The sequence below is a fragment of the Anser cygnoides genome, chromosome 1, assembly GCF_040182565.1.
Source record: "Anser cygnoides isolate HZ-2024a breed goose chromosome 1, Taihu_goose_T2T_genome, whole genome shotgun sequence".
NCBI lineage: Eukaryota > Metazoa > Chordata > Aves > Anseriformes > Anatidae > Anser > Anser cygnoides.
In genome coordinates, this window is record NC_089873.1 from 210,013,726 (window position 1) to 210,033,110 (window position 19,385).

The 19,385-nt window shown below is 45.3% G+C and overlaps 2 long non-coding RNA genes across 2 annotated transcripts; both read right to left on the bottom strand.

The window, feature by feature from the left end:
• Window positions 1-349: 349 nt before the first annotated feature.
• LOC106042356 (uncharacterized) lies at window positions 350-6,570 on the bottom strand. Its single transcript, XR_010828468.1, has 3 exons — window positions 6,413-6,570; window positions 3,575-3,660; window positions 350-1,896 (listed from the first exon to the last, which is right to left on the bottom strand). It is a non-coding gene; the product is annotated as an uncharacterized lncRNA (long non-coding RNA).
• Window positions 6,571-6,592: 22 nt separating this feature from the next.
• Window positions 6,593-18,794, bottom strand: LOC136789658 (uncharacterized). Its single transcript, XR_010828469.1, has 3 exons — window positions 16,891-18,794; window positions 7,927-8,191; window positions 6,593-7,408 (listed from the first exon to the last, which is right to left on the bottom strand). It is a non-coding gene; the product is annotated as an uncharacterized lncRNA (long non-coding RNA).
• Between the last annotated feature and the right edge of the window lie 591 nt (window positions 18,795-19,385).

A 19,385-nucleotide genomic window follows, 5' to 3' on the forward strand; every position in this document is an offset into this window, starting at 1 on the left:
GAAAAACATTTGGTTGCTATTACCGGTGATTATGATAAGCTATGTTAAAATATGAAGTGGGGGAATTTATCTTTATTTCCTGGGATAGCATTGATGAAAAATATGCTGCTCCATCTTGATTTTCAATCACTTGAATGAACTCTGTCATGCATTTATCTTTATTTGGCTTGATGTGTGTAACTGATCTGGGGAGGGAGGGAGGGCAGGCAGGGAGAGGGAGGGCAGAATCAGCAATTTAATCTGATGCAGATAAGTTTATTAGCTGCCCTCAGATCTGTTCCTGACCGAACACGAGGAACAAGGCTGCATGTCAGATATCTCATCGTGGTCCTCTGGGGAGAAGGCACAGCCTCCATCGCGGCGTAACCTTCAGCAAATGGTTTACGTCAGTGTTCATTAAGGTGAAGGTCTCTCTGTAATCACCCTCTGCCAGAGCCCGGGGGCCGGGTGAGTCCCCCTGCCCATCGGGACTTTCCGTCTGCGGAATGAAAACAGACTTGGACAAGAAACGGGGTCAAAGCTAGCCTCCCTCCCCGCCTCCCCCTTTCCTGTAGGTGAGATTAAAACACTCTCACTTAAATTTCTTGCACCTAAAGCGGCGTTAGGAGACTTCAGATTTTGGCAAGATGAGACGGGAGAGGTTCTTTTTGTAGGGCAAAGTTTTTGCAAACTTTTCTGTAGCGCAAGCTGTTTGCTGAATTGCAATGCCAGAGCTTGATGCTGCACCAGGAACCCACGGAAGAGCTGGCAGAGGTTCACCTGTGGAAAACATGAAGCAGCTTTCTAGGAATAGCACTGAAGTGGAAGGTAGCAAGCTTGCACTGCCAGACTGCCCGTGAAATCAGGAGCTTTGCTATTGACTTTCAAGGGAATAGACTCCACAGAGTTAATTTTATATACGTATATGTGTATGCATATCTATTTCTGATTCAAAATGCTCTTTTTAAGCACTCAGGGTGAGCGTTTTTCAGCTGGTGCAAACTGGGGAAACTTCTGCTGTAGTCCTGAGGGCTAGATTGAGTTTCACCAACTGAGAACCTGACCAAGAGCTTTGGGGACTTTGTGGCTGAAAAACCCCAAACCATCAGAAGAATATTACATCTCAGAGCAATTAACACTCATTGAGCTGTCCTGAAAAATCAGCTCTTCCCAACAGCTCTCATTGTCTGTCTTGTAAAGAGCTGAGCTGCAATGAGGATGTTTCTCCCCGAACAAAGTTTGACACAGGCGAAGAACAGATCAGTTCAGCCTGTTTTTTTCCCCCCTTCTGTTTCAGACACTTAACCAAAATGCATTGCAGATTATAAATCACCCAGACAGTTCCCTGCCTTCACCTGAGTGTATCCTGCTGGCCACACTCTACAAGAAACCCACTTGATTTTCTTTTGTGCTTTTTATTTTTTCTTTTTTTCTTTTTTTTTCTGATCACCCTCTCACAGAGTACAGCTCAATTTAACAGATGTTTGCTCATTTACGACAAAGTCCTGGTTACAAGATGCGGTAACTCGTCTGGTTCTTGAACAAAAGCAACTATATTACCTCGCTGCAAAGCCCTGCTCGGGCTGGGGAAGAGGAAACATTAGAAATAACAACAGGTGAGACCTGACAGAAAAGACGTAATGGCTCGTTTTGCAGAAAGTGTCAGAAACCATTTACCGCCCGTGCCTCTGAGCAGAGAGGAAACTTCTCCAAAGCAGAAATGATTTCTCTCACTTGCTCTCTTGTTTCTTATTTTTACAGGAGGCGTTTGTATTTCTGCCGCTGGATGTTTGCCCTGCTTGTGGCGATGCTGTGCAGGAGCTTTTCTTCCACGGGGCCTTCTTCATCCTATGGTTTTGCAGATTCCTACTCCCATGCGAGAAGGAAGGAATAGCGGGATGCCTTGCATGGACAGACCTTGAAGGAAGTTGTCTCTATTAAGCAAGAAGGCACTGATGCATGTTTTGGAGACACCCCACAGCCAAGCACCTGAGCTACCCATCCCAACATAGGGGCACGGAGCAGAACCCCATCTACCATGTGAAGTGCCTCTAAATCCCAAATTCCCCTTAGCCTGAAATCACCTGCTCTGGCATCTAAACTTAATTAGCAAAAGCAACATCAGCGGTTTCCCCGATGTTGTACACGTGGAGCCGCGCTGATTGAGGAATTTAGATGGTAATGAATGGTCCCAGAGTGAGGACGAACGTGCCCAGCGCAGATTTAGGGTGAGAGGTCGGGAATTCAGCAGCTTGTTCGGTATCAAGAGCACTGCTCTGGTTTGTGTTAAATGCCTGGCCAAAGCCACCTCGAGCTGAAAGTGCCTGCACGTAGTGGGGCTCCTCCGGGGCAGGTTTGGGTTTCAAGGCAGAGCCCAGAGACCGGTGCCCCAGCCCCCAGGGAGGAGAAGCAGAGGCCAAAGGGTATAAGAGAGGGCATTAATGCACAGCAACCTCGCACTGCTCATTTTGGGGCCTTTCCAATGACCTTTTGCAGCAGCAAACCCTCAGCAGATGCACTAACGTGCTGCCTGTGTCCTTTTGCTGTTGTTTGCTCTTTCTCACTGCCTGTACTTGGAGGTAGATGCACATGGGCACACTTGCCCACCTCTGAAAAACAACTAAAACCCATCAAACTCGGCACACAGTTTGTCTCATTTCTCTTTAAGTTGCTGATAGATTCAGTGCTGTGTCTGCGGTCTCCAGGGATTTAAATCTGGCAGCCTGCTCTCTCAGCTCAGCTCTCCCCGCTAATTTCATTTCAATATTTTACTGTTTCAGTTGTAGTGTTTATTTTTTCTTTCTATTAATTAGAGTGTTTCTAAAAGCTTGCATGTGTCCTAAATGCTTATCAGCAAAAATGAATTCCAGGAGGCCTAACGACGTGGGCGTGATCCATGCACAGAAATGTAACTCAGGGCATCACAAGCTCTGAGAGCATCACTTCCAGAGACATCCATAAGGCATTTATTTTTCAGAGCTGAAGCCCAGGTGGATGAGGGACAATGATACAACACCTTCCCTCCCCATGCCCAACCTCCTGGTGATGGAAAGCTGGGAAAATCCCTTGCTGTGCCCATCGGTTGTGCATGGGACCTTGCTTCATGGGCAGGACTTCCCTGCCATGCCTCGCAGCACGTGGGAGACGAGGGGTGCAAATCCCTCAGTGCCTCCCCTTGTCATGGCCCCTCCACCTCCATGTGGTGGGGAAGAGACAACCTGAGGGAGCTGGCCAGGGACCAACGAGTTGGCTGGATTTCAGGAGCCCACAATGATGTCAAGTAACACAATCTCTGTAAAACAACGGCATTTCAGAGCTCATGTTTGTTTAAAACTGAAGGATCAGTGCTTCGGCATCCCCTGCTGCCGGTCTTCAGCCTGCCCTGACCATAGCTCTCCCTCTTGCCCTCCTGGAGTTAAAGCATTTTCAAACATGCCCTCACCCAACCTGGCCCCCTGAAGCACTTCACGCTTGACCAGAGGCCAGATACTTGCACATTTTGGGTCTAATTCTTGTTTTCACTCAGGCTTGATAAGGCTTCACGTAAATAAGGACCCAAATCCCTTATTTCTCTGTGTGCTTTAATGTGAATTACCAGAACCAGTGAGCAGCACGTTTCATGTCCTCCGTAGATGTCAGGGGAAGTTGCACAGCCATCAGCAATGTCACCAGATGCACCGGCTGGAAGCAGAGAGCAGATAAATCCAGAAGGGTGATGTGATAAGGCACATTTCTTTTTTCATGAGAAGCATAAAGAACCCTTCGGGTGGTTTATCTAAAGACGTGCCGAGTCCTTCATCACATCAAGTCCCTAAATCAAGATTGAATGCCTTTCTAAAAATAAGATCTTAGCTAGCAAACGAGTTGTAGGCTTGGTGCAGGAATTGCTGCTTGAAGTACTTCTGTCTGCACTAACGGTACAACAGATTGAATGACTGCTGCAATCTCTGGTAGGCATCTGATTTTCAAATATGTAGATGTAGCTAGGGGAAAAGACCAAGCCAATATGTAATTATGATTTAGAAATGACAAAATGCCTTTCTTGTGGTATCTGTGATTGTGATCTTTTGGTAGAAATCACAAGATATTTGCTTTCTGTGTGTTTGTTTTGCTTTGATTTGTTTTTCCAGAGAAACTTTGTGGGTGAGGAAGAAAACTTGACTGCACTTTTCAACACTTTGCTTTCTGCAAAGAATTATTCATCATCTTCCTTAGGGTATAATGAACTCCGGGGCAACGACCCATAATTGGGCTGCCAACTCAGGGCATGCACCATGAGCCACAGAGCATTATTTAACCAAACGCACTCCCACCATGGCACCCACTGCATTGGCTTTTGAGACCTGATGCACAGAGGACAAGGGAGACAACCAAAGTCATCACACACCTCACAGATTAAAGGTGAGAAGGCAAAAACCACCAGGATTTGTGACGCGAGGGTAATACAGACTTTCCTACTCCTCCCTCATACTTCATACTTACAAACAAGCCCTTTTGGGGGTGTTGAAAGAGTTGTGCTCCCCTGCCTTTAGCAATTAGCTGTTCCGTGGCTCTGTTCAGTGTCTCGTATGGCAGGCAGAGAACGGAGCCTGCTTTTGAGAGACCCATTAAAAAAAGGATGTTTGAATAAGGGGCTAGGAAAGATGTTATGTAGAAATGGAGCCGCAAGGAAAGTTGTCAGAAGTAGCTAAAGCAGGACCCTGTCATTTTACCACCCATACACTGGAGGTTCGGGGCTGTTAATTACTTTTGGCTGGTGGTCTCCCATGGCCCTGTCCACTTATCTCCAAGATGTGGAGGTGTTCACAGTGCTTGGTCACCCCCTGAGCACTCCTTTGCATGCAACAGCCGCACACAGAGCACCCAAACCCTCACCATCGATCTCAGCATCACTCGAAGAGTGTGGGAAGACCAAAGAGGAGGACTGAAGGATGTAGGACTTCTCACCCTGGAGAAAAGAAGGCTCAGGAGGGCCCTCATCACCATATTTCCAGTACTTAAAGGATGGCCTCGAAGAGTTTGGAGGCTCTCTGTCCACAAGAACAACCTCCCCAGGGACATGGTAGAATCCCCCTCACCAGAGGTTTTCAAGATGTGACTGGACAAAGTGTTAGATAGGCTAGCATCTGGGCTCCCTTTTCCTAAAAAAGGTCACACCTAGTGATCTTTTGAAGTCCCTTCCAACCTGGGCTGCCTCATGATTCTGTGACTCTCATCTGGGGGTAAAGCCAGATTTCTTAAATTTTCCAGCCATACCCGAAGATGCAACCAGCATTTTGGAGCAGCCACCTTCCCAGCATGAACACGAGGAGTGTTTCTTCCCAACGTGATGGAGTGCTGTCTAATTATTGCCAACTTCAGAGACAGAGGGTCAGGTCACTTTCTGCAAGGCACTTAGAGCTGGGTTCACAACGGGAATTGCCCTCAGCAGTGGTTGGCACAAGAGAATTTAAGTTCCTCAGTGTCTGCTTTGGTGGTGACTTGCTCCAAATGTGACCCCAGAAACAGGCAAACTTTCTCAGTCCAACTCACCAGGAGCCACAGGGGCTGCGTTGTGAATGGAGGTAATGAACCCATCCACCACCACCAGCGCGTTTCCATCAGCTGCTCCAATAATCTGAATTTTTAACGTATTGCTTTGCAAGTGACAATAAATACAGTGACTTCTTATGCAGCATATTTTTCACCCACTAGTCTTGAGGAACTCATAAACACTCAGTGCAGCATCCAGACACTTTACAGGAAAAAACCACCCCTCTCCTTTACTGGATACAACCGCCCCTCTCCTTTTCTGCAGCCCAGAGGGAACAGTGGATGAGCTGATCCTATGTGACCCATACGATCCCTGCAGGGTGATTCACAGAGACCCAGGTGTGGCAGCAGGATCAGTCCCCAGGTCCATCTGCTTGGAAACACCCCTCCAGATCCTCTGCTGCCCTTCATGTCATTAAAGAAGCCACCACAGGCAGCAGAAACCTGATTTTATTTCAGGTTTGCAAACTTCTGATGTACACCACACTAATAGAGTAACCACTCAGCAAGGAGGACTACCCCATGTGGGTAATTAACACGTTACAACCCTGACCCCATGACTGCCTTAGAAACTTATTGGCTGCAGCTAATTCTTTACTGGGTCCAGTCATTAATGCCTTTATTTGTCTTTCCTGGAGTGTGTGAACTGAACTGTCTGACCTTGCATGGGACACAGGGATTTTAATAGGAAAATCTGCTTAAAATTAGCACATTTCTTGAGCCCTGCACAGGCCTAGACAAGATTATTTTTAACAGATGACACACAGCTATTTGCAATGAAAATGGATATTTTTTAGGCTGAACAAAGCAGAGCAGAAATAACACATACAGGTTGACTGGGCGAACAAAAGAAATGAAAGGGCTGCCTGGGAAAGGCAAACTCAAAAGTTACCCAACATACCGTCACTGAGACACTTCTGTCACCCATGTGCAAGTCCAAATCCTGGCACCAGGGGAGCCACATGCAAGGTAAGGTTGATTTGTCTGATATTTGTCTGATGAGCCAGATCTCCCCCTGCAAGGACTTAGGTGGAGTTTCCTCTGGTGTTTGGGAGTCCACAGAACCTGGGCTGAGAAAACATTTCTTGGTAAAGATGTTACACATCAACTTCTGGGAGAAAAGGCAAAAGACACTTTAAATGAAAACTGTGTGTAAAGCACAAAAAATAAAGGTGCACTCAAGCAAAAGTCATTCACATGGGACACCCCACCAGCTCTGAGACTTGGAGCATCATGCAGAAGCACCCAAGCATCAGCGTTGTGTTGGCACCATTTGTGCCAAACCTGGGTCAGACCCTGGCACATGACAATCCCCAGCTCTCGGGCTTTGCATCACACAGTATGGACCTGAGGTCCATACTGTGAGGCAAGCCCTGACTCACAAAAGAAAAAGAAAAAAAGTCTCACGCCTAAATGAGAATTAACAGTACCAGGAAAACTTAATGCTTTCTGCACAGACTGCAGTTTGCCTAGATAGCAGCAGCAGCTGGCATGGTACACAACGGTCGTGAACTGCAAACACCAGCTGAGAATCTGACCCTGAGAATTAAAAAAGGTGGAAAAAAAATAGAGAGATGTTGGCAAGGCCACTTAATGTTCACAGGCTGAGGAACAGGTTTTATGAAGGCTTCACACCAAGAAACCAGCCCAAGGCATAGGAAACGTCTCGTTGAATTGCTGAAGCGTGACTAGGTCACATGCAACTTAAAAGAGGTTTGTAATGGAAAGGCAGAACAAGCTACACACCGTGTGTTATGCTCCGTTGCAGATGAACAGTCTCGGAGACCTCTAAATTCAGGCTCAAGTGCTCCAGGGCTACAGGGAGCTGTAACGGGAAGAAGGGCAATGGTCTGGCTCCTCATCTTGTAGCGCTGAGTGAGTGATGGATGGGACAGTGCTAAAAGGGAGGGGATGATGGATTTTCCCAGCCTAGCCAGTAAATCCACTCTTGCACTCAGCATCTTTTCTGAGACGTGCAAACTCCTCAAGGCCCCAAAGCTGGGCTAGCAATCATTCGAGGGAAGGCTTTCTGATCTCCTTGCATTGCCTTGCTTATAAACATCCCAAACCACTTTCGTACATTTAAAACTAGACACACAAAACTCTGTGAAGCTACCAAGGTGGTCAGAGACCTAGGGTGTAAGACCTACAAGGAGAGCTTGATGGAGCTGGGCTTGTTTAAGGGTGGATCTAAGAGCAGATGTCGACTACTTGGGAGCAATAAACGTAGGCAAAGCTGAACCAGTTTCTGTACTGGCAAAGAATACCACAGGTACTAGATTATGGTGTTTTGGTGGTCATCTGGATGGGAGACCTCCAGAGGATCCTTTCTACTAGTATTTCTTGGACTGTATGAATAATATTCATCAGCTTTTGTTTTGCTTTGAAAGTTAGGTGAAATATTATTGAACGTACCTGAGAATTACCCAGTTGAATTGGAAATGGTTTCCCAGCATACCTTCTCTCTCTCTATTTTCCCTGCTCTTTATTTCTTTGATTAACTTGATTGAAGTGCTTTTAGTGCTAATTGCCAGTCCCACAGAAGTAAATTACCACCAATAGTAAAGTCATTGCAATTATCTAAGCATGTATCCAGGAGAGAAGGCAGGCACTGCTGTATCCTTGAGAACCAAAGACAAGGAGGTCATGGGCTGGCAGAGCATTTTGAGCTGGAGGAGATCTGGAAAACAAACAGTTTGGGCATTTTTAGGCACTGAGATACTTGGAGGACCCAAGTGATGAAAACAAGCCCTATGGGACACATCACTGTTGTAAGAGAGGAGGTGAGATGCTCTGGGATGTCCCCTGTCCCAGCTGCAGCAACATCAGGACAGTGCTTTTGGCTGGGTGACTTTCACCCAACATGACCACAACAAGGCAAGGACCAGCCAAAAATGCCCCCATTTTGCAATCTTAGACCTAGCACGGGATGATTAATAGGACTTCACCATCAGCATGTGATGAAGGGATGGACTGAAGCCCTGAGACATCACATCACAGAGCCACAGAGGTACCATTTACCATCTCTCCTCCTAGCTGACTCCTGCACAGTGTCCCAGGTGAAGCTCTCACCACAGCCTGAAAACAGTGCTTTGCAAAAGTCTGGCATGAGACCTTGTGCTGCAACAGCAGATAAAAGAGAAGGGCTTCTTTTTGTTATTATCTCTGCAAGCCAGCCGCAATAAATTATTCCAGCGGAGTGGTTCAGTTTTCATGTAGTCTCCCCACAGCTGTTCAGCTTGGCTGATGGGCCCAACCCCTCCTGTGATGTTTTGTCAGATTTCCACCCAGATGGCAACCCCTTTCTCTTAAGAAACCTGTGCAAACAAAAATGAGGTCACCTTTTATTCTCCGTGTCTTTTGTGTTTCTTAATGTGCAAAAAGGCCATGCCTGGGGCAAAGAGCTGTTGCAATACTTCTGCTGGGCAGGACACATAAAAAGAGATGGTAACCACAGACTGAAATGAAAGTGGAATAATATCTTGATTCCAAAATTTCCTGAAATTTTTATCAAACTCTTCCTAATCAAGCCTGGCACGAATACCTTTAACATGCAAGACTGACAGGTAAGGACATTTGGAATATTATACTGAGGTGCAGAATTATTGTAAATAATTGTCCATCCCATACCACCATAGAGATCCAGGACAAACACCTAGTCTTTTCCTTTTATTTGTCTGAGCTGCTTCTTATATTCCACTGCACCCCTGCCAATCATACAGAAATGATGAATCATGAAGCAGCAGGCTCATAAATTCTGAGATTGGCTTAGAAATAATGAGAATTAATGTACTGTGGATTCTTTTCCATTGAATCCCAGCTTTTGGCACATTCAGGCACACTCAGGACATATATTCTAGCTTTTTCAACATTCACGAGGACTAAAATAAACTCTTTTTTTTCTTTATATTTTTTCCCAAGGGAGTGAGAAATGAAAGCCCAGATTATATTCTTCTGGAACTGGGGCTTTAAGAAAAACAATAAATATTGTGACCCACATAATAAAGTCATGAGAGTTGGCAACTGTCCGGACTTCATGTTTCGAAAGTCATTCTTCTGCCCTCATTAACTTATGCTATCTAATGTGACACGTGGTGTTGTTGGAAGGAAAAGTAAATATGAGGGTCCTTCCCCCACCATGAGCATCCTCTTACTGATTTCCTAGGCAAAGTTGTTTCCTTGTGGCCCCTTCTTCTGCCTTGGTTTGGGGTGTTGGAGGGCTCCGGATCACGGTCATTTGGTGAACAGTAGATCAGTTGTCATTGCTCGTGTTCCTACTCTAGTGTGGTGCACCCAAGTTCCTCTTAATTCTCCAGGTCTCTTAACACTTTGCATCTTTTGGTGGCAGGATGCTGTCATTCTTTTGGAAGAAGAATGGATACCACTGGGCTCTGGGCTGAACTGCATCATCTGGGTTAAATAAAACAGTACTCCAAAAAAGAACAAGTCAAGATCCCGTGATAGAGCACAGCCAGATTTCCATCAGATGACGAGATGGCTATGCAACACTGAAGGCCCAGAGCCACTCAATATTAACTTGCCCTCATTTCCATGAGTGTATCTGACTTCAGTGGAAATCAAGAGCTGAAATACCTTCCTGGAGGTGGGCCAAAATGCCTATTTTATCATTATCCCCTCCTGTGTCTCCCTGTAGAAATATAGGATTGCTGCGGGGCGGGAGGAGATGACACATTTTCTTGTCACTGATGAAAAAGGAAGTTATTTCAACTGGACACAGAGAAAAAGAAAACTCTTTTCTCCCTGCGGTAACAATAAAAAGTTCCAATTGATGCTACAGCATCAAGCAAGCATCGGTGGGGCTCCATGGGTTCATAAATGGACACATTTGGCGTCATGCAGGTTCCATGGATTTCTTCCAGGTTTTCGCTACCACAAAGAGACAGATCCCGGGCCCAGCTGCGAGGATGGTGATTAAGAAAACAATTTCCTAAAAGAGAATATATATTTCACACCTTCCTCGCTATAACTTAGCAGATCAGCTAATTCCCCCACCCAGTTCTTGTGCATTGCTGATCATACATGCCTTTTACCAGGTGGTACATAAGTAGCTGATCAACGTACATTCTCGTTACTTGAACTAATGTTTCTTTATGCAATGAGGGTCCCTAATATGTTGCATGTGGTTTCCATTTGGGGCTTTTTGGGATCTTTTCCAGGAAGTTTCAGGTCATTACCTCAAACCTTCCTCAGCTGAAAAAGGATTGAGGTAATAACCCACAATATCCTGGAGGAGAGAAAAAAAAAAAAAGGAAAAGAAAGAAAAAAAAAAGAAAGAGAGAGAGAAAGAAAAACTTCTATAAAGCATTGAAGACAAGAGAATGAAAATTGCATGCAGGATGGATAGAAGGAATGTAGCCTTTGGCCCTCCAGCAAAGGTGTCATAAAATGTACTGTATTGAAGCAATATGTCAAAATGCAAGATCCTGAGCAGGGAAAGCAAACCACGCAAAACTGAAACCACTGGGACCGCCGCAAAGTGGTGGGCCTGATCCCCAGCCTCTGATCGACTTTCACCTCACAGAGCTGAGCGTTAATTAGTTAAGAGGTTCCATTGGAATAATGGCTGGCTTTTTAGGATGAAAGTGCTGCGTGCTGAGAAACCCCTTAAAAAGCTTCCGGCGTGATGGAGATGACTTAAAAAGATCATAAGGAATCACTACCAAGGGAAGGTCAGTTTTAAGTTTAAGAGTAACTTATCCAACTTAATTCTCCACCTCAGCTGACACTATACCTCATTCTGTTATTCATTCATTTTTTTCTCTCACCATCTGAAAATTGCCTTGGCTATCCAGAAATTACCATTTTCATCTACTCTGTGTTTTCTGGTCAGAAGCCAGCTATCTACTGACCAAACTAACTGACCCCAGGCCTCTGCCAAAACTTTTCAGTGCCTACAGTCCTTTTCAAGGAGGGAGAAGGAGACAAGGGCTGTATTTATAGCCCCAATGTGGGCAAGTAACTTTAGAAAGAGACTTGTGCAAAGTACTGAGCATTTCCTGGTTCTCCTGCCTTCTCTTGGGGCTAGGGGCACTCAGCACTTTTAATGACCAATGGTGGGTGCCTCAAGTGTCCTGAGTATTTTATGTAGCTTTAACTCAAAAATATCTGCAAAGCACTTTCAAGTGAGGTTCGAAATGATCTGAGATGATAGAGACTGGAGAGCCCCTGAATGGAAAAATTTTGGTGGTGCTCTGGGTGGAAAAAACTGTTCCAAAGCAGCTTTGGAAGCAGCTGGAACTACTGACTCTGCCAAATGATGGATGGAGCTATTCTCTTTTGTTGCTTTGTTTTCTTGTTACTAGCCTGCTGCAGTGAAAAAGGTTTCCATTACTTTAAAGGATGGAGTCTGCTGACTGGATACTGGGGGTGTTCCTCAGGTCATCCACAGGCTGGCATGCTCCAAGCATTCATCAAGGCATTAAAACAATATCATGTCAACAAGTAGAGGTGGGGAGTGGGTTTTGCCCTGCAAGTCTACAGTTTACAAAACCTCAAAATGACTCTAGCTTTATAGATCAGAAGACTTTTGGGGGACCTTGTATTCAGGAGGTGTTCAAGAAGCTGTTTTTGACTGAACCCTCTCGCTCCCCCAACAAAATCAGCCAAAATCCAGTCTGAAGCCCTTTGCCTCTGTTTTTGTAAAGCAAAACTTCCTGTTCAGCCAAGCACTGTTATCTTGTCTGTGGCTCTGGAGTGAGAGAATAGAATAGTTCGGTTAGAATGGACCTAAAAAATCATCAAGTTCAACTGCTTGACCACTTCAGAACGTGCTAAACATTAAAGCATATTAATTCAAAGGCATTTTCAAAAGCAAAGAAGTCACTTCTGAGCCTCCTGTTCTCCAGACTGGACCACACAAGGGTCCTCAGTCCTCTGAGCTCCAACCCACTAGGGATCTTCACTCTACTAAGATTTTGTAAAGATGTCTTTCTCTTCACTCCTAGTCCAGACTCCGTCTTTACATCTAATACATTTTCTGAACATCCACAAATAACTGACATAGCTTTCCCATATGTCCAGGGCAACATCTTAAGAGTTTTTTAAGACTTGAGACAAAAGACACTGTTTATCCAAGGACAACATGCATTTTCCTTCCACTTCTCACTCCTCCTATATTTCAAGATGCTGGTGTCATCACCTGCCAGCACTATCCAGCACAGCCATCCAAAAATAAACCATGAGCCCACCCTAGGAAGTCATGAAATCAACATAAGATTTGGGAGGTGTTTTTGAGACAAGACACGTATTGCTTTTCTTTTGCCTTCTGGTTTCTACAGAGCATCAGCTGACTGCAGACTGTGATTTTGTACTTCTGCCATTATGAATGCTTGGTTCTGTTTGAGTGATGAGTGATTCCCACAACAAGCCGTATTGACGGCACCTCTATACTTCTATTGACAGAAAATCATTTAAATCAGTCTTTGTTTCTCATTTTAAAGCTCTTCTGCCCAGAAATGAAGGTCTGAGATCTCTTCAAACACAATATATTTCAAGAAATGTCTCCACTTTTTCATCTTGGACTTCAGAAACACTATATAACAGCACTGAATTCAAAAAAAGAAAAAAAAATCTGGAAACTACTAAAGTCACGTCCCAGACTGAATACTGTGCTTTGTAGTTCTGAAAAGAGAATATTTTGAGGGTGTGGGATATTCTACATTTTGGAGCAAAAGGAGAAGGTTTTTCTGTTGTGCACTGTGTACTTGTAGGGAAAAAGAAAAAAAAAAAGCAAAAAAAAAGCCTCTATTTCTGGTTCTGGACCCTTTCAACAATAGTAATCAAATCCACACGCTTTGGGCTAATATCCCAAACCAGAAACCCGCCAAAAAGCCTGCAGACAGACCGGGTTTAGATTAATAAACAGTTTTAGATCATAGTGTAACTCCAGGAGGGACTATTAGCTCATCTGACCTGTGTATTGCAGCCTATTTAATGTTGCCCAGTTACCTGTATATTAAGTCCAATAACTCGTGTTTGAACACATCTCATCCTGAGTAGAAAAACTTGTCTGTTTTCAAAGACACATGAATCATAGAACCACAGAAGGGTTTGGGTTGGAAGGGACCTTGAAGCCCACCTAATTCCAGCCCCTGCCCTGGTCAGGGCCCCCTGCCCCCAGCCCAGGCTGCCCCCAGCCCCACCCAGCCTGGCCTTGGGCACTGCCAGGGCTGGGGCACCCCCAGCTCCTCTGGGCAGCCTGGGCCAGGGCCTCAGCGCCCTCAGAGGGAAGAATTTCTTCCCAACGCCTCCCCGAAGCCTCCCCCCTGCCAGGCTCCAGCCGGTGCCCCTCGTCCTGTCCCCCCAGCCCTGACAAAGAGTCCCTCCCCAGCTTTCCTGCCCCCCCTGCAGGCCCTGGCAGGCCGCTGGCAGCTCTCCCCGGGGCCTTCTCTTCCCCAGGCTGAAAACATGAGGTATCTTCCACGTTCTTTGGTGTACTTCCCCAGCACTAAGGACACTTCCTTCCAAATGTCCATACTTAAAAATTTTAATTTGCCATGCCTTGTCTAGGAGACACCTGCTCTTGTTAGCTTTACTCTTTCTCCACCGCTTGAGAGCCCCTGGCAACCTGTACTCTGCTCTGCAAGATTCCTTACATGGCATCCAAGTCGCACTTGTATTTGCTTCTGAATGGATGAACAGATCAAATATTTAAGTCTCTCTTTGTAAAATATTTCCCTGTTCTCCTGCTTTTTCAGCATTACAAGAATAATTTCTTTGTTATCTTCAGCCATCTCTATAAGTCAAGCCTCTATTCCATACGAGTAGTCCAGGCCCTTTTTTGGACAAAGAGTTCATCTCCAAATGGGGTGATTTTTGTCAGCTGTATATGTTTATCATTACTTGTTCAGGACAAAACATTTGCCTGCTGTGTGGCTAATGTTTCTGAGGCTTTATGAAATACCCTGCAGGGCTGAAAAAGGCAAGTAATGAAGAAAATGCTTTGTAGTGAGAGATTCAAGATACCAGTCTGCTCAGTTATCTAGCACAAATAACACTCGTGATCTTGGTGATGGAGAGAGAAGAACCTAAAAACCTCATATAACAAAATCCACTTGGGGATTGCTTATCAACACCCTTTTGGTTTCTCAGACGGAAAGGAGCAAGGCTGTGCCAGAGAAATACAGTCTTTCACATCCCTACTGAGTAACATGCCACAACAGTTACTTCGAATGTGACTAGATATCTAATGTCCAAAGAAAGAAGGAAATCACATCTCCTGTCTTCTGGTCCTTCATCCCTCCTCATTTTCATTGGCCATTTTCCAATCTGCTTGACACGACAGATTTGAAAGAAAGCACTACAAAGATTCTTATTATTTCTCTTGAAACCCCAGATCTTCAGACAACCAAAAAGAGTCCTGAACCCAACCTCGCTGGAATGACAAACCCCAGAAGTGTCTCACTATGGTCTAGTCAGACCTTTCCTCATGGACAAGGAAGTTTTGAGATAAAGCTGTGTTTGAGGACGAGTGTAAGCAAGAAGGCTTGACAGCATGAAAGGATGACTTCTTGACCAGGAGGATCTTTGTGAAGAGGACCATTGGAGGTCTACAGCTTCCCACTGACCTTCTCCAGACATGAGGGGCCTGGACCTCAGAAGTTCTGGTGAATCAACAAGAAGCACCTGCTGACATCTAACAGCCTGTATAAAAGCAGGGGGAAGACATGAGGCTTTCCATCCCCATGATCCCAAGAAACATGCCTGCTAGAGTATCCCCAGTACCTGACTCTCAAGGAGTATCATTCTTCTGTCTTTCCTTCCCAAACTCAGGCCTTTGTAAAGAGACCCCTGAAGCCCACTCAGGATCCCCCCACACTGAGAGAACCTATCCATCTGCCTTCACTCATCTTAAAATATTCTTAAACCATGTGTTTCCCTCAGTGGTCTGTGTAGCACAGTATTATTTCCTTTTTCATGTAGTTCTGCTCTTTCCCTGGTGTATCTCTTTATTTGTTTATTGAATTATCCTTTGAACTCGCTTCTGCTTCTTTTCAGAGACCTCCAAATTATTCTTCCTATGCTAATCTTCACCTTCCTTTCAGGCCCCATAATGGCCTGTGCTGCCCTTCAATCCTACTGAGGCTTTACAACAATGAATTTAAATTGCAAAGTCTTCCAACTATTTCTAGTTTTCTGCAGTAAAAATCTCCGTCCGTTCTAAGATCACAATCAAGATTCCTCTGGGCGTTTTACGTTCCCTCCGAGTCAGCTGAGCAGAGGTCAAGAACATTTAGCATTGCCTCTTCCAACATTTCATTCCTCCCATGCCTTGCAAATCCAGTCATGTTGTGATTTCTGTTTGTTTGAGATGCATTCTGCCTTCAGATCTTTCCTTTTGCTCTTTTGTACAGCTTTTGACCAGACCTTGGCTGTTACTCAAGTGGCACCATACACAACAGCTTCTACTTCTCTGCAACCTTGCTAGAAATCAGTACCATCTTTTGCTCTCTCCCGAGTTTCAGCTGATTTCAGTCATTCAACTTTCAGTCTCCCTTTATATTTCTTGTCATCTGAGTGCCATTTTCTGTTATGACTAAAGTCACAAAGGAGATTAAAAGAAGGCCATAAACCATCATTTTTGGCACTTTGGTAGTTCCTTCAGTCCAAGCACTTGGCAAACAATAATTCAAGCTTCAGCATGAATGTCCTGTCTACTAACATCAAGTAGAGTTTGCTGCAATGTGAACTAACTTTACGTTGTGAATATTTCAACCCTGTGTGCTATGACAGGAGCTGGCAGGAGCTATCTTTATCTTTTAATAATTACACTGCTGCACTGGCCAGAGGTCCCTATTAGGATCCTTCCACAAGAACGTTTTGCAAACGTGGGCTGATCTGAAGCCCACTGAACTCAGAGGGAGTCTTCCAGTGATGCTGGTGCAACAGACTCTACAAAGCACAGTAACAGTTCCAAGGCAGGATGCACAGGTAGAACTGCCTTTTCATTCACTGGTCGCTACCATTCATTTTCTGAAGGGCAGCAATGTCTAGCAGATAACCCATTTCACCCAGCGTTGCTCTTGAAGGTAACCTGGTTTAAATCTTGATTCCTTGTGGCCATGAACATTGCAGTCTCTACTTAGAGTTGGAAAATAACAGGAGCTGCCAAGTCTGGTAGCCCAATAGGGGTGAGAGTGCTGCAACTCCATGTTTCCAGGTCCAGCACACACATATACACACAATACATTGGTATGCATATGCATATATACACATAAACATGTCTAGCTCAATATAGATCAATAGATGGAAAACAAAACATTCACACGAACATGAGCAATGTCAGTGGTCTTATCTTCTGTGGCTAATCAGGGTGAAACCCCATTAGTGGAAAATATACACATATATATGCATACATACTGGCCTTAGGCACTCAGTCTGCCCAGTAGCTGCCTCTGGTTCTTCTGGTCTTCCAGTCATCTTGTGCACAGACACACATGTGCAATGGGTCTTCTATCACAGTTGGTCCGGACCTGTGGCCTTACCAGCAGCTGACCCCAGACCTCAGGCTCTGCCCAGTAGCTGCGTTGGATCCCCAGTTTCCTACATTAACTAATTCACAGAACCCCAGGTCTCTCAAGTATCTGGTCCAGCAAAAAATGACCACTCCAATACATGGCTCCCAGTCCTCTTCTCCTACTTGGTGTTCTGGTCTGGTTCAAAATTTGCCAGTGGTTACAGACCACACCTACACAACAGTCATGCACCCAGTCTCTGCAGTTGCCAGTGCCTGAGCCTACAGACCCCTAATATTGATGGCCCCCTGGGTCAGGGCCTCAGCACCCTCAGAGGGAAGAATTTCTTCCCAACGCCTCCCCGAAGCCGCCCCCCTGCCAGGCTCCAGCCGGTGCCCCTCGTCCTGTCCCCCCAGCCCTGACAAAGAGTCCCTCCCCAGCTTCCCTGCCCCCCCTGCAGGCCCTGGCAGGCCGCTGGCAGCTCTCCCCGGGGCCTTCTCTTCCCCAGGCCCACCACCCCCAGCTCTCTCAGCCTGGCCCCACAGCAGAGCTGCTCCAGCCCCTGAGCGTCCTCGCGGCCTCCTCCGGGCCCGCTCCAGCAGCTCCGTGTCCTTGTGCTGGGCCCAGAGCTGAACGCAGCGCTGCAGGGGGGGCCTCCCGAGAGCGGGGCCCAGGGGGACAATCCCCTCCCTCGCCCTGCTGCCACGCTGCTGCTGCTGCTGCAGCCCAGGGCACGCTTGGCTTTCGGGGCTGCCAGCGCACGGGGCAGCTCGGGTCCAGCTTCTCACCCACCACCGCCCCCATGTCCTTCTCTGTAGCTCTGTGCGCTGACCCTCCTCTTTTGCCAACTTTTAGCATTGCTCTGATGGAGCTCTTGATGTTTTTCTGCACTTCATCTTCTCCTCTGAGTTTATAAAGATGAGCTTTTAACTGCATGGCCTAATAAAGAAGAACATGACAGGCACGTTGGTCATTGGTGGACCATAAAGAAGTTTATGGGGTGGAAAGGTCTGAAGATAAACACACCAAAATGGGACAAATCAGTACAACTAGGACTGGAAGGTTGTCCTTGGAAGCAAAGCTCTGAGTGCAATGTTTAGCCAACACCCTGTTGTCAGTGGTGCCAACCTCTGGTGCTTGTCTGGCAATCGAATTCTCAGCAAATAAGGTTTCAGAACATAAAATAGGAATAAAATTACCCAGAGATCCCCTTTGGTGATTAAAAATGAACAAACAAAGCGGCAAATCCATGGAAAGATTGTCTAGAATACCTAAAATGGAGGATTTTTTTGACCTCTTGAAATTAAAACTCCCAGCCTTGGAAAAATCCAACTGAAACAGAAAAATTCCTCTAACCTTTGCAAAAATATGTTCCTTTTTTGCCAGTAAAAGCCATTCCTTCACAGCACCATTTGGATAATGTGCCTCTACATCTTGTTCATCTGTCACCTCATAGGCTTCAGATTTTTTTGTGTTTTCATCACTGATCTGTATATAAGAAAAAGAGTGGGGGGAGAAAAAAGAGGCACAATTTTTGGCAGGAATCCCTGCCTGGAATGAATATAAAACTTTGTTTTATTTAAGTGATCTGGTTGTGTGTGTGTGTGAGAGAGAGAGAGAGGGAGAAGGGAAACAAATAAAGATAGTTTTAAAAAAAGTGAGTGTGAAAGAAATTCCCCAGAGAGACAAATAAAGGACTTTTTTATTGCTAATAACACATGTTCTGGCATGTGCTTTGCACGTTGTTAACCCACCTTGAAACCGGTAAGTTTAGTTGTTGTTGATATGGGAGCTCTGGTTATTTCTTTTTTTTTAATCTTTCTTCTGTTTTTTGAATTGTTGCAGTAAGGGTTAAAAATCATTTAAAAAAAATAGAAAAATCTGAAAAAAAAATCTTTGTTCTTGCTGTTTACTTGGAAACCCTGAAGGATGAGGGGGTGATTTCATTCCTTCCCCTCGTTATATTACTAAGTCTCCCTGATGTACTGGGGTGGCTTTACTCTGGCTAATGCATGTACATTTGGGCTAGACAACCCCATTTGGGATGGATGGTTTCAGCAGCTGTCGTCTTGGTGGTTGCTGTTCGCTTGACCTGGGTGGATCTGATCTCAAAGAGCAAAGCAGAATGGAATTTCATGAAAAAGAGGAATAAAATTGCAGAGGAAATAAAAAGGAAAGGTCAAATGCATTCTGGCATTAACTATGTTCCCTGCTCATGTCTACCAACAGATAGTACTTAACACACCAATTTTAGACAGGAATGTATGCAAACCTACACTTAGAGCATATACCTAACCAAAGAAGGATGAGAGCACATGGCTAAATGTTTTCTTCAATGTGGCTTAAATGCTTGTGACTTATGCATGACATCCAGGCCTCTTACTGGTGGTGACCCCAGGT